Source organism: Melopsittacus undulatus, chromosome 3, assembly GCF_012275295.1.
Source record: "Melopsittacus undulatus isolate bMelUnd1 chromosome 3, bMelUnd1.mat.Z, whole genome shotgun sequence".
Lineage (NCBI taxonomy): Eukaryota > Metazoa > Chordata > Aves > Psittaciformes > Psittaculidae > Melopsittacus > Melopsittacus undulatus.
In genome coordinates this window covers 20,140,008-20,154,685 of record NC_047529.1, presented here as the reverse complement: position 1 = coordinate 20,154,685, position 14,678 = coordinate 20,140,008, and the positions used below count along the sequence as shown (strand labels likewise).

Below are 14,678 nucleotides of genomic sequence, written 5' to 3'. Positions count from 1 at the left end.
GTTATTATGTCACATCATTTGAATTTCACGTGGTGTTCTGAAAATAAGAGTTATACAACACTGTGCTCATTCGGGTAATAATGTTCAATCCATTACTTTAACTCTGGGAAGCAAGTAACTGACCTGGCCAGGCTGCATTCCTAACCTGACAAAGTCTAAAACATTCTGAATTTGAAAAACAGTGAGATTTCATCAGCTCCACTTGTACTTTATGAATTTTATGTGACCTAATCCTTACGTTTTGAACATTTGGTGCTAATGGCACAATAGTACCAGCAAAACAAGTTATTACAGTCTCTGTATAGTCTTGCAATGGGCAATAAAACAAAGTATGCATGGAGGTAAGAAGAATCAAGGACTCCTCATGAAACAAAATCCCCTATCTTGTTTTCTAGAGAAAGACTTATCCTTAAGTAAATCTGAGAATTAAAAAAATATTCTGATAGACAAGTTAATAAAGGAAAGGAGTAATGTGCTAGTAACCAAGTAACCAGTATGCTTAAGTTCTTAGCTTGGCTTTCCAAGGGTATGAGACATGAGTAATTAATACATACTTTGATGAATTTCATCATTCAACATGAACCGAAATGCAAAGATCTTAACTGCCTACAAAATTCATGAAAACAGGCAACCAGACAGAGAAGACACTTAACAAATTTAGTGTCCCCACCAATGAGAAAGACTGCTCTCTGACTGAGTACCATTATGTTAGGTGATGATCTATCACCAACCAGGGTACACAAGGAAAACACAATTTTAAAAGGTGAAGTTCAAGGGTGATAATGTGCTTTTCAAGCTAAAAAGAATACAGTAACTACCCTATTTCTCCCCATACCTAGAAGCAACCTCTGAACCTGAAAGTACACTTTCTGTGAAGTGTTTTACTGACAAGTGATAGTGCTTGAAATAGGTCAGCCAGCCATAAAAAAATTAGAATTATCTAATTAGCTCTACATTATCTTTGTTATCTTTATAATCACCAATCACTGGAAAGGTGAGGGAAGGTCCTTGACTTTCCCACATCATCCAGTCACATGAAATGAGCCCTGTGACCTAAAAGTAACACCACAAAATCACAAACCAACAACCTATTGCTCTCACAATTTTTACAAAAGGACTATGTTTACATCAAGCTTCCCCCTAAAACTTAAAAAGCATGGCAAGGTATATTAGATGATGGATCCTTCCAAGAGATATGGCATTACACTGAAACTGAAAGAAGCTTTTGAAAGTCTAATAAAGTAACTTGACAACAAGGAAGTATAGCAGTGGCATATACATACATATGGAACAAATCACGATACCAGTGCTGCCAGGCTGATATCATTGCAAGTATGATTTTTGGAAAGTCATGGTGACTGGTCAAGGATCCTGATGACTGGAAAAGGCAAACATCCCACCTGTCTTCCGGAAGGGCAAGAAGGATGGTACAAAAGGCTGCTAAATTGGACTTCAGTCCCTGGAAAGACTATGCCCAAATCCCCCTGTGAGCCACCTACAGATGCTTGAAGAACAAAAAGGTGATGGAAAACTGTCAGCATGCATCTAGCCAGGATGAACCAGGCCTGACATCTCACAGCTTTCTAGGTTGAGGTGACTGGCTCTGTGATGTGGGCAGCGCAGCAGAGTTTTGAATTCATTAAGACCTTCAACGAGGTCTCCCACGGTATCCTTAGAGCCAAACTAGTGAAGTATAGTTTGAATAGCTTGACTGTAAACTGGGTGGAAAACTAGCTTGACCAGTAGACTCAAAGGGCTGTGACCAGTAGTGCAAAATCCATCTGGTTGGAATCAGTGATGCTCCCCAGGGGTTGATATCATGGACAGTACAGTTTAAGGTCTCCCTGGCAATGGGATGGGATTCACTATGAGCAAGTGTGGATATCGAAGTGGAGAGGGCTGCCAATGAGTTTTGGAGGTAGTCCAAACACAACCAGACATGGCTCTGAGTAGCCTGATCAAACCTGGTCATACTTTTCACGAGGGTTGGACTAGATGACCTCCGTAAGTTCCTTCAAAACGATATAATTCTGTGACTACATTTTAAGTAACTAAAAGCAAATGGAAGCAGTTTAAAAGGTACTTCTAAAATGGAAATATCGGATTTCATTTAAAATGAAAGACAGAAATGAACATAAAAGGTAAAGATATCCAACTTTTGAACCCATTTTAAAAAGAAAAAAGAACAATCGGGACTTTAAAAGTAAATCTCATTAAATGCCATTTTCATAAATTTTACATGCCAATTGAACTAAATCTTTTGACACAAGAGACTTCATTTGTAACCTGTTAATTAACAAGTTAATTCTCAGACCAGAAACTTCTGTTGCTATTTGCAACAGGAACTAGTGATCTGGACTACACTGCTCTTCAGCAACTAATCACAAGGTCTTCCTGACAGACACCTGTTTTTAGGGGGTATGAAGCTTTCACTCTAAATGAAGCATATACATTACCTTTCACTATTCTAATGCTGCCCTATTTTCTCCACCAGCTTCAGATGAGCAGCTCAGTAAAGAATCCCCATCACCTACTTATTCACATTTCTCATTGCTGCTACTATGCCATTATCATAAAATTAGTTCACTTTTAAATATTAAAGACTAAACCAGAAATATCTGTAACAAAACTACTGTAAACTGCTCTGGTCCCAGTTACTGTCATACCTGAATCCCAATAAATAAAGCCTTCTCAACTACACAACTCAAAATCACCTACAGGTCACTTCTGCCTTCACCTGTCTCACTCTGTTCATATGAACAATGAAAAAAATAAGCAGCTATAAACTCCGATAGCAGAATAGCACCTATGGCAGGTAACCCTGTACGGCGATTAGCACAAACAAGCCACACGTGCCACATTTTTGCTATTGTCAGTGCTATAAAGGAACATACTCTGTTTATATTACAGAGGCAGCTAACAACTCTGTCAGAGCCACATTCCATACCCTAGATCTTGTATAGATGGAGGAGAAAAAATAAACGCAATTCCCTCCAGATGGTAATTAAAAGGACAAGCAGATTCACTTGATCTAATTTAGGCATCTCAGTTAGGAAGCAAATCTTACCAAAACTTCTGTACAGCAGAGTATGGAGCAGCCTAAATCCATTTTCAGGGATGTATGCAGTTCTCTTAACATCATACAGAACCCAGAGTCTGAACTAAGGTTTCTCTAAATATCCTGAGGTATGGTTGTGTGCCCCTCCCAGCTTAAGCAGAATGAAAAAATACAAACCAAACAGGAAGGTATAGTGGAAACAAAGAAACAAAAATGAGCAAGGTTTATTCGGAGAATGAAGCCCAGCTAGCTTTAATTTATCCAATTAGTTCCTATTGCTCATTATTTCTAAATATCACTGTTGCATTAGTGGATACAGATGTTTGTTACAGCTATAATCTTTGAATGTCAATCACATTTCAGATGAACAATTAAAGCTTCTTGAAAGCAAGCTGCATTTTATGTACCGCTATGTTACCCACTCTGCACAGCAAGGCCATACTGTTTCACATGCTTTGTACCCTTTCCTGTGTACATACAAGTGTGGGAGCTGCTGCCACCACAGGCAAGCAGGAACAAAAACTTTAAAAACCCTCTTGTTCCCTAAAGAGAGATGCATACAACAGACAGCCTGAGCGCAAGAGCAAGCAGCTTGTAATTTCTAGTTTCAGAGCTTTAGATGGGGAATTTCCAACTGATCACAGACTTACAGAACCTTAAAGCTCATCTAGTTCCAACCCCCTGTCACAGCCAGACATGCCTTCCACTAAGAGCAGATTGCCCCAAGCCCCTGCATCCAACCTGGTCTTGCACACTGCCAGGGATGTGACAGCCACAGCTTCTCTGGGCACCCTGTGCCAACGCCTCAGCACCCTCACAGGGAAAAATTTCTTCCTTCTAAAAATCTCCCTCATTTCAGGTTAAAGCCCCTTGTCCTATCCCTCCATGCCCTTATAAAAAGTCCTTCTCCAGAGCTGTTGTCGGGCCCTTTAGGCACTGGAATCTTCTTCCCAGAGCATTCTTTTCTCCTGGCAGAATGTTTAAAAGAACTGCTGTAAGCCTATGGTAAAGATCACAGGTGCTATCTAAAGCACCATCTACTTTCAATGTGACAGGTGTCAAAGTGTCGACTGTTATGAAAGACATTTCATGCATTCAAAATGATATCTTAATATTTAGGGAACCAAATCATCTCAATATTTACGGAACCAAAACCTCAGCCTCATTTTATTTTCTCAATTACTACATGCTGCAGTGTAAAGTCAAGACCGAGGAACGCCAGTCTCTTTACAGACAAACAGTTTACAAACTTTAACTAGAGAAATCAGTTCAGTTTCTCTAAACCAGGATTTCACAGGAACTACGAGAAACAAAATCGCCATCACACAAACGGGGTCTGTGAACAAATCCGAATCACCTCCCCTCTCCAAGGCGCTCCCTTGGGCACTGAGCTGTTTGGGCACCGGCTCCGCTGTTCCTTCTCCTAGTAGGGAGGTAATAAAGCAAGGGCGAGCAGCAGACGCGCTAGCAGCAGGAGCTGCCGCCGCCACCGGCAGCCGTGCCCGGGCTGCCGCCTCCCCCGCCCCGCAGGCGGCAGCGGAGCTCACCGGCCAGACCTGACGGCGCGGGGAGGGAGCCGGCCCCGAGAAGCGCAGTTCCCAGCGGAACGCTGGAGCTGCTGCGTGGGAGCCCGGGCCGGCTCCCTGACAGCGGCTGCGGCCGAGCCGCGCAGCCTGGCGGTCAGCAGCGGTCAGCAGCGCTCCGACAGCGCGGAACAAACCCAAACGCTGTTTGAAAGGAAACCAAAAATCAAAACAACCGAAGAACCCCACTAGCCTAAAGGAGGGAGGGGAATATAAACAGAGCGACTCGGCGCAACAGAACCCTCGACTGCTCTTCCCCACGCCCGCCCCTGCCCGGGCGGCTGCCGTGCTCACAGGGCGGCAGGAGCAGGCACTTCCCCGCACGGTAGCTCGGAGGCCGGCCCGGGCTGGCAGCGAGGCCCCGCGGGACGGCCAGGCTGACAGCTTCGTTCCGTGCCGCCGGAGCTCGTCCCCCCCTCACCCCGTTTCCCTTACACCGGCCGCCCCGCCGGCGACAAGGCTGCCCCGCGGGTCGGGTAGTGGCCGCTTGTCCTCCGGAGGCGGAGGAGCCGCAGGCCGCCCCGCCGCTTGTACCTGTTGCGCTGCCGGTGAGCGGCGGCTCCGCACGGACTGCCTCCTCCTCCACCTCCCGCGGCGGCGGCGTCAGCCCCACAACATGGCGGCGGAGGCGGGGGCCTCCCGGGAAGGAAGAAGGGGAGGGAGCCGGGGCCGGAGGGTGCGGGCCGAGGGCGCCGCTGGGTGCCCGCTGAGCGCCCGGCAGCTGCGGGTGAGGGCGTGGGATCGGCGGAGTGCTCCCGGGGCGCATCGACAGCAGCCCTGAGGCGGGCGGGCACCCCCGGCAGAGGGTCCTCAGTACTCGGGGTACGAGGCGGGAGATTAAAGGAAGGGTCCCCTTGCCCTGGGGTGCTGCCTCCCAGCAGCCCGAGCAGCCCACATAGCACTGCTGAGGTCTGGAGGAGGAGGACATGGACTCGCACCACTGCCTGGATGGATCTGTGCGGTGCGGAAGCCGGATCCCCCGAGGCAGCGAGCTGTGCTGCCGGCACCCATCAGAATCACAGAGCGGTTTGTGTTGGAGGGGGCCTTAAGACCTTCAGTTCCAACCTCCCTGAAACAGGCAGGGGAATCTTCCACTAGAGCAGGTTACAGAAAGCGCTCTCCATTCATCAGTGTTGTTTGCTCCACAGGGTGATGTCTGCAAAGTAATAAACTACTGCTTAAAGACCTCATCTGACAGAAAATTTATCACCTCCTTACTAAATTTTTTCTCCATCTTGATTCAAATCTGCCTCCCCATCTGCTCCACGAATTACTTTTTCTTTAGATTTCCAGCTGTATACATTTAGGAAAAAAAGGAATAATAAACTCTAAAATAATCTCGGAGACTGTTAGTTCCTTGTGGAAGCTGAAAACCCTCTGGGATGATCACTCTGCACGGGCAGAGCTCCCAGATACACCTAATTTTTCCTCACTGTACGCTCCGGGAGCCCGTGGGCGTACCTGGAGGTGCTTCCAATGGGAAGTGTGTCCCGCTGGGATGCTGGGAAGCAGGAAGCTGGCACCAGGAGTTAAATTTGGCTCACACCAGACATTATTCAGTATTCTAAAATATGTAGGGTTTCAGGGATTCGTCTTTTAAAAAGTTCAAGAACCTATTGAAAAAAAAGGCATGGAAAATGCCATCATTTTTAAACATCATTTGCCTCCTTCAGCGAGTGGATCTTGCTATATACAGAGGATCACGGCATCTTTCTGCTATGTTTTTGCTGTGTACATAATTATACATCACCTTTGTAGAGAGCAGATTTTTACACTGACTCATTCTTCTGGGCTCTTAATGAGCCTTTTCAGTTTGTTACACCCCTTATCAGTCATTGAGTACAGAACAGTCATGTTACAGTGACATGCCTTGGTTGTGGTAACATACTAGCACAAGCTACTCTTCAGTATTTTTGCTTAGAGACCTAATGTTTAGATGTGCTGTTAGAGCTGCCATGTTGCACTGGCAGCTCACACTCATATATTTATCCCTCAGGATATTCTCAGCCCTCATCTGATTCGATGCATTTAGTCTTCCCCCTCCTTGCTCCCAGTCCAAAAGCATGCTCTGTGGTTTTGTTCCTGTGCACAGCCAGCAAACTTGTCTTTGAAGCAGACATTTGCCATGTAGGTGGATTAAAAGACATGTTCCAGGGGCACCTGCTGACTTTGTGATTTAAATGAATCAGTGGCCCCAGCCCAGGTGGCCTTCAGCTGCTTTGAAGTCATCTGCAGATTCCATGAGTAGTACTTCATTTAATTCCAAATAGTTGACTGAGATAATAGAGCAGCCTCAGGTCAAGAGCAGACTCCTCCGGAGCCCAGTTGAAGTGTCTCTCATCTGACACTTTTCATTTTACTTACTTTATAATGTCTCTTAAAATGCATCCTTTAATCCATTTAGTACTCATTGTAGTGAGAGTGTAGGTCTAAATGGAACTGTTGTGTAGGCAACATCTGCAGCCTAATTTGCAGTGAAGACAGGTGCTTGCATCAAATCTAACAGTCTAAAGGTTCATAAAATCTATTGTAGAGAGGATTAAGATAACTATAAGCCAGATAAACATGTTTCTTCTCATAGGAAGAAAAAGATCATGTTACTGATTACAGTAACCAAGTATTGGGAGAGGCAGAGGAAAAAATCTGTCAACAAACGTCTCTAAGAACAGGTTAGACAGATACCAATGAGGAGTTGGTAAATACAGTGGATCTTGCTTTGAACATTGAACCAGGTGTCTTAAGAGACCTTACTACTCTTCTATAATTAATGTTACTACTAGGTCCCACTGAGCAAATGGATTAGGGACGTGTACTGTGTGACATGTGTCAAAAAGCCATGCAGAAAGCCAACAGGGAGAGCTAGGAAGCTGTGCCAGCAGCTGAGCATGCATTTTGTGTGCATGATAAAAGGGAAGACGAATCATATGAGGGGTGAGTTTTAATGTCTACTTAGTTGATGTTAATTTTATTTACAGTTCTGCAACTACTTAAGCCTATGGCTAAGCTAGAATATGACTTTCAGTGACTCTCGTTATCTGCTTTGACACCTCCATTGCCTCTGTTGCAAACTCCAACAGGAAAATGAGGTCAATACATGGAAGCTGTAACATCTTAGCTTTGAATACCACCTTAGAACACTATGTGCAATTTTGTACCCAACAACTATTATTTACATATTTTAATATTTTGTGTTCTTACTGTTAAACATTCCACTCACCCCACACGAGATAATTCCTGGATAATTCACCAAATAATTCATATCTATCACCAGAGTTCAACACTAGACTCCCTTTGGATGTTGGAGAGAATGTAAAATTAAGCTGACTCCTTAGAGAGAAAAGCTTGTGTTAAAAAAAAAAAAACAGCATATCAAAGCTTTAAGTATTTTTATTGTAGCCAAACTGAATGCTGTTTCGTCTGCATTACCACAGCCACAGTTAATCAGAGCTATTAGAACAATAAATATCTCTAAGATTAATTAATTAGTACGAAGACGAGCAGGACTCATAGGTTGCTGTGAAGACACATTTGAATGCAGCAGCTGCTCAGTTGCTCTTCCATGAAATTGCAACTGAGCAATCTAAAATTTAGTGAGCTATAAAAAAATGCCCCCTTAAAGTGAAGCTGAGCTAACTCTTACTCAAACTGAGAAGACTCTTAGAGAGATGGGTTTTTTTGAGTGATGCCTGAAGCACATCTACTTTGTCTAAATTTTTTGTTCTCTTTTGTGTTAATTAGTAACTGCATTACCATTTCTTTACAATGAAGAAATTTCTCCTCTGGTTTGGTAGAATTCCATTCAGAGTTTGACTACTGCTTAAAGTAGGTTCAAAAGAAAAAAGAAAAAAAACCTCCACTTCTACGAAGGTGAAGTTTCTAAAGGCACTGTTGCAGATGCTGCTTTTGGACATGTAAGGGTTTGGGGAGAATGCTCTTTTCAAACTACAATATGAAGTTTTGGGGGCTGATGTCAAGTACCAGGTGAAATAAAGTCCCTTCAGGTGGTAGGTAGTACCCTTCTAGCAAGGAGTAGACAGTGGCAGAGCAACTTAAAATAGGAGAACAAATATGTTTGCCTCAGAAAGCCATTAAGGTAAGGGAAATTACTTAATAATAACTGATGAGTAAAAGTAAGGACAGCTGGAAGAAGAAAACTATGGTATGATAGCAGAGAGACATGTTCGAGATATAGAGGCAAGGCTGCAGCACAGCAGCTACCCAGAAGAGACCCATTAAGATGAAATGTGTGGGAGAAGCAGAAAAGAAGGAGAATTTACTTTAAGCAATATTTCATCCTCTAGTATTACTATGTTATCATTTACTATCCTGCATCTCCGTGTCATATCTGAGCCAAACACAACATATGACAGCAAAAAGTTATAATGAAGGTGGAGAAACTATAAATACTAATTAATAAATTTTATTTTTCACGTTAAGGCTTTACTTTTTAACCACTAACCATACTGTGTCCTCAATTTCCTGTTACAGGCAATTTTGCTATCTTCAAAGTAATAAGGGAAGATCTTCACTGACAGCAAAAGAGAACATTAGCAAAGTTGCTTAGCCTGAACTGAGAGGCAGTAGGTAATATGAGTTGCTCCCTTCTCTCAGCTTACTCCATAATATTGCTTATTTTCTCTGCTGTACTGTAGAAAAACACACCAGAACTGAATTCTTTATTCTCCCTATCCAAACCCTCTGACCCAGCAGTGCCTAAGCTTGTTGACAGATATGTTTCTGCAAGTGTACATTTAAAACAATATAAAGTTAAGGCAGAACAGAAGTGAACAGCAGAAATCAGTTCCTGCCAAGAATAAGTCACGCTTTGTGTACAGTTACTGATCAAGGATCAAGGAATGTCAAGTAAAGCAGTGAGTATTTCTGAATGATCAAAAAGCAGTAGTTGCAGGACGGTGATCTGCACAGTTTCCTCATGCGGTGTCCTGTTTAATTCTGCTTGCTAATGGGAGGCATTTCCTCATCTGGGAGAGTCCAGCTTATTGTCCCAGCTATAAAGAATTACGTAGAAGTAGCCACACCTACCTGATGAATGACAGCTCTGACTCTTTTATTAGATTCAACTCTATTATTCATGCTAAATTTTCTTTTCCGCCTCCTTTTTCCCTTTAGCTAATACAGAGACAATGAATCCCCACTTGATACTGCTGCCAGGTTTCATTTTTACATCAGTATTCAACCATTTTCTTCCTTTTGAGCAAATGATAGATACTTTCTTTAGCCTAGGTGTTTATTTAAACCTGGAGGCACAAAACACAATGGGATAAACAAAAGGACAAGTTAATATTTATTTTCCACACCTAACACAACAGAAGTGGTGCATTTCTGGTGTTGGTTCTGAGGAATAATTTATCAAAAGAATATAAAAGGCACAAAGCACGTGCTGCATCAGAAATAGTACTTCTACAGATGCTGGTTTGTTTTCTGAACCAGAAACCCACACAGTTTCTCAAACAACAAATGATACACGTTACTGTATTCATTTGCAAGATTTTCTGTTACTTAATAGCTATAAAATATAGTATAAAATAAAATATTCATGTCCCAACTTTGTCCCCTGCCAAGCACAGGTATTATTTTGTAGGGGATGGAGAACTGGATGGTATGTGCTCAAAGAGTAGCAAAGGCTTCTTTGCCTGCCGCATTGAAGTTATTTTGAGATTTGTAGAACATCTGTGTAACCATAGAGAAAGCAGATTTCCAGACAGGAAGGCAGTGCTGACTCATGCAGACTGAATTATGGCAAATAAAATTTTGCCAACTGCTGAGCAGACACAAGACTTTTACTTGCAAAACCTAACTGCAGCGCAGGCAGTCAGAAACATTCAGGTACATGTAAATTTCACAGGCTTCAAGTGCTGACAATAACACAGTAATGGGGTTAAGCAAGGTTATTTGTAGCAATTTGCAATCTTCATCCTGTAATTAGTAAATAATACTTTGGTAAGCCAGAGTTGCAAGTTCATTTCAGATGCATTTTTTTCTCCACACTCACATTTCAATGCAAGCCAAGAAGCCAGTGGAATACCAGTAAGCTGGTGTTTACTATAAGAGATTTTTTTCTCCCAAAGCTTTCTGTTTTCGGTGCTAGAAACCTGTCAGGAAGTACATATTGTTATGTTATGTGCTAAAAGCTCATGTGCATGCCCACAGAGACAATTACTTGGTGGGGATAACCAAGTGATACCTGTTCCAGCTACCCATCAGAGGGGCTATGAGCCTATCAAAAATCCATCTCCACAAGTGCAGAGGAGACGGGGGCACAAGGGCAGGTGACTATCCAAGTTACAGACTCCTGAGGGGTGAACACCTTGCCTGGGCCTTACCCAGGGTTGTCCCAGCATCCTGGTATGAAACTCATCAAGGTGAGATTTGGGAGCAGTCCTCCAGGACTATAAGGGGCCTTGCGGGTGTGCTGCACATTATGGCATGTAGGGGAAGACCAGCTGGGATGCAGGGGAAGACCAGCTGGGATGCAGGGGAAGAAGCTCAACATGAGCTGGCACTGTGCACTTGCAGCCCAGAAAGCCAGCTATGTGCTCGGCTGCATCAAAAAGAGCATGACCAGCAGGTTCAGGGAGGTGATTCTCCTCCAGCACATAAGCTGTGGATGCCCCTTCCCTGGCAGTGTTCAAGGCCAGGCTGGACAAGGCTTTGAGAAACCTGGTCTAGTAGGAGGCGTCTCTGCCCATGACAGGGGGGTTCGAATTGGATGTCTCTAAGGTCCCTTCCAACCCAAACCATTCTGTGATTCTATGAAGCTGCGATTTTTGTGTCACACAGAATTTACTATGGAATGTTTGAGGGAGGAACCAAACGTGGGAAAAGGGAGGTATTTAGGTGATCTGTGGAGACAAAAGTGTGGAAAATGGAGAGGCATTGGAGGGTCATATGTTCAGGTGCCACCAACTGTTGAGACTGGAATCCAGGGACCAGTACTACTATTAGGTAGTGTACCTCATTTTACCTGAATTTTCTGAGGCTCTCTTGGAATTACATATTGCTTTTAAAGGCTGAGTGATGTAAGATCAACTTTGAAGTAAATTGTCTCAGATCTTTCAAAATGCTTTGTGAGTTGCTGTGAAAAGGGAAGGTTTTCCAGATTCACAGATTTATGGAAAGATGCAGGCATGGTATGGAGGAAATAAGCAGCATGATAAGATAGGCGAAACAGTGTAAGACAGTAAACGTATGATTAATAACATAATCAATAAAATCAGATATTCATTGACAGGACAAACAGATACCACTGGTTTTAAGCCGGCTTGTGGAAGTTTACCAAAAGCTTTGTGTTAATGAGAAACGCAGATGTTTGTCCTGACTCTTGCTTGGCAGATGCAATGCTAACAGTCTGAGGCGCTACTGCCCTCCTCTGCCTGACATTCCGCTGGGCTTTTCCATGACAAACAGAAGCAAAGACATACTGTTCCCCCGGCTGCTGCAAGTAAAAACATTGTGCTGTGGCTTAAAGTTGTGGCATTCGGGGGTTGGATCTAGTTTTGAAAACTTTTGCCAAAACCAAGTTGACCTTTTAGATGTGGGGGTTTTCTGCACTTGAGAGTTGTGTTTGAAGAGGTGGGAAGTCTTTTCAAGTAAGTCACTTTGTAACTTACACTGACATTAAAGATCAACAGAGCTCAAGGCAGAGCTGAAATCAATGGCCTGTGAAAAAGAGACCATACTACCAGCCGTTAATGCTTCACTTACATTTTCATGCAAGTTTTATATTGCTTTCATGCTGCTTCTTGCTTTGGTAAGGGAAATCTACAACAATTTGCCGTTTTACTTCACTGATCTCCTCAGAGGCTTTCTTAGAATTCATTTGCTTGAATAATGTTATAATAGACCACAGAGTCACTAAGAGACCACCAGTTGTCTAGTAACTAATGATTCTAATATTTCTGACCAATAATCCTCACCTGCGTGTTACCTTTAACCTTCAACTCTAAATAATACAAGGCAAAAATATCTTTTTGTTCTATGTCAGCACTGTCAGGAAAGGCCTTTTACTGCCTAATAAAATAAATCCATTGGCACTTGGCACTGGCAGTCCTTCCAAAGAGATACTGTTCTGCATTGCTGCAGTTGAATGTGCTTTTCTTGTGCACTGGGATCATCTTGACTGGATGCCACAGCCTGGATTAATATCTTTGCACTTAGTGAGAATATTAACTGGACTGACAACTGCAAACATGGCAGTTTCAACCTGCTAGAAATAACAAGCAGACAATGGTGGTGTCTCATGTTTTTGCCATAGTGAAGTCCATCTTGTCTTACAAAGAGCCAGCTCAGTCTTGCCTACGTAGCACTCACTCGATTAGGAAGGTTTAAATAAGATGAAAAAAATCCTCTTTTATACATACTCACAGAAAGGAAATGAGCTTTGTTACTGTTACAAGGACGTCAGGATAACAACAGGCTCCTAGTAAAACTCACAAAATCTTTGTTTAGCATCATGAAGTCTCCATCAGACTGCATCAAAAGAAGTATGACCAGCAGGTCAAGGGAGTTGAATTCCCCACCCTGCTCTGCTCTCGTAAGACTCTCTTCCACCTAGTGGAAGGTGTCCCTGCCCATGGCAGGAGGATTGGAACTAAATGATCTTTAAGGTCCCTTCTAACCCAAACTCTTAATTGTCCAGATTACAATGGAGAAACTCAATATACTCCTGCATCCTCAGCATACTCTTGACTTCATTGCTCAGACAGGGAAACTACAAAGGGAAAGCATGTATCAGTTCCACAGAAATAAGGCAGCTTTGAATCAGAACTTGCAATTAGTCAGTTTAAAGCACAAATCCGTAGGGAAGTTTCATTCCAGTGCTTGCAGAACTACTATATTTATTCACCAGTTTTTTTTAACCTTTTTCAGTGCAGAAGATGAATAATGCTTGGAAGATCAATGGTTCTTACTGAGTTGTTACAGGTTTTTAAGGCTCATTATTCATTGTATAGCCTTGGGCTTTATTTAATATATACCACTCAGAAGCAGTGCTGAACAGAAATACATTTTAGTTGATTTTCTCTTGGGTTTTCATATTATTTTTACTGTAATGGATGCTTTGCAAATGCAGCTTTTTCTTCAAAAATTCCTGAGGCAAGTTAATATTAGCGTCTTCATCTTACAGATGAAGAACAGAAACATGGAACAGTTTCAGCAAGAACATTACAAACATTCTCTATTTTGGATACTTCTCTTGGGACACAAAGACCTTATTTGAAACACTTGCTCTGCCTCACTGTCATGGTTTCATTTGAAGGTGGTTGTGCTTTCTTTCCACATAGCCATCATACATAGCTCAAGTCAGCACTGCAGAAATCAAACGCTGGCACAAGCTACAGTGCAACTCCTCACTAAGCAAAGCAATTCAAGTCATCGCATGCCACCTTCCTTCTCTTCCCAGCCATATGCTCCCCTCTCCGTGCACCTGATTCCCTTAGTGAGCTAAGCTCAGAGAAAAGAACAAAAATGTGTGATCAGTTTCTGAGAACAAGCTACAGAATAAGCCTTATACTTATAATAATGTATTATTAAAAATTATATTTATTTTCAGTTTGTATTATTAATAATTCTAAATTAACTATTTTATAATTATATAGTAATATAATTACATTACTATATAATAGCAGTATAGCTATATATTACTATAGTAAAATATTAGTAATATAGTAATTAGCAAATTAGTAATGCATAATTATATTGCTATTATATACATTACTAATGTATATAATACTATATACATTTGTAGTTATATATTATTATTCATTCACATAGTGGCTTTAAACTGACAGAGGAGAGATTTAGATTAGCTATAAGGAAGAAATTCTTCCCTGTGAGGGTGCTGAGGCACTGGCACAGGTTTCCCAGAGAAGCTGTGTCTGCCCCATCCCCAGCAGTGTTCAAGGCCAGATTACGCAGGGCCTGGAACAACCTGTTGTACTGGAAGTTCTCCCTGCTCATGGCAGGGAGTTGGAACTGGATGAGCTTTAAGGTCCCTTCCAACCCAAACCATTCTGTGA

General features: G+C 42.6%; 1 protein-coding gene across 2 annotated transcripts in view; it reads right to left on the bottom strand.

Moving 5' to 3' along the window:
• Positions 1 to 5,232, bottom strand: part of ITSN2 (intersectin 2) — an 87,215-nt gene extending 81,983 nt beyond the window's left edge. For both annotated transcript variants that reach the window (XM_034060946.1, XM_034060948.1), the window contains exon 1: positions 5,176 to 5,232. The gene's annotated coding sequence lies outside the window, so the exon portion shown is untranslated. The remainder of the gene's footprint in view (positions 1 to 5,175) is intronic.
• Between the last annotated feature and the right edge of the window lie 9,446 nt (positions 5,233 to 14,678).